The sequence below is a fragment of the Arachis ipaensis genome, chromosome B9, assembly GCF_059453495.1.
Source record: "Arachis ipaensis isolate K30076 ecotype BB chromosome B9, ASM5945349v1, whole genome shotgun sequence".
NCBI classification, from domain to species: Eukaryota; Viridiplantae; Streptophyta; class Magnoliopsida; order Fabales; family Fabaceae; genus Arachis; species Arachis ipaensis.
Window position 1 is genome coordinate 33571052 of NC_142444.1, and position 789 is coordinate 33571840.

Below are 789 nucleotides of genomic sequence, written 5' to 3' on the forward strand. Positions count from 1 at the left end.
GTACTATTGGATGATTCCTTCAATACATTCAGACTCTGAGAAATCATATTGACTTGCTGAGTCAATATTTTATTCTGAGCCAATATGGCATTCAGAGTATCAATTTCAAGAACTCCCTTGTTCATAGGCGTCCCATTACTCACAGGATTCCTTTCAGAAGTATACATGAACTGGTTATTTGCAACCATGTCAATGAGTTCTTGAGCTTCTGCAGGCATTTTCTTTAGGTGAATGGATCCACCTGCAGAATGGTCCAATGACATTTTAGATAATTCAGAAAGACCATCATAAAATATATCCAAGATGGTCCATTCTGAAAGCATGTCAGAAGGACACTTTTTGGTCAGTTCCTTGAATCTCTCCCAAGCTTCATAAAGGGATTCACCTTCTTTCTGTTTGAAGGTTTGAACATCCACTCTAAGCTTAATAAGCTTTTGAAGAGGAAAGAACTTGGCTAAGAAAGCCGTGACCAGCTTATCCCAAGAGTTCAGGCTATCCTTAGGTTGAGAGTCCAACCATATTCTAGCTCTGTCTCTTACAGCAAATGAGAAAAGCATAAGCCTGTAGACCTCGGGATCAACCCCATTGGTCTTAATAGTATCACAGATCTGCAAGAATTCAGTTAAGAACTGAAAAGGATCTTCAGATGGAAGTCCATGAAACTTACAGTTCTGTTGCATCAGAGAAACTAATTGAGATTTCATCTCAAAATTGTTTGTTCCAATGGCAGGAATTGAGATGCTTCTTCCATGTAAATTGGAATTGGGTGCAGTAAAGTCACCAAGCATC

At 39.0% G+C, this 789-nt stretch overlaps 1 non-coding gene across 1 annotated transcript; it reads left to right on the forward strand.

Annotated features, from left to right (window-relative positions):
* The first annotated feature begins 317 nt into the window (after window positions 1-317).
* On the forward strand, window positions 318-425 carry LOC148544236 (small nucleolar RNA R71). The gene has a single exon (XR_015901917.1). It is a non-coding gene; the product is annotated as a small nucleolar RNA R71 (small nucleolar RNA).
* Window positions 426-789: the final 364 nt, after the last annotated feature.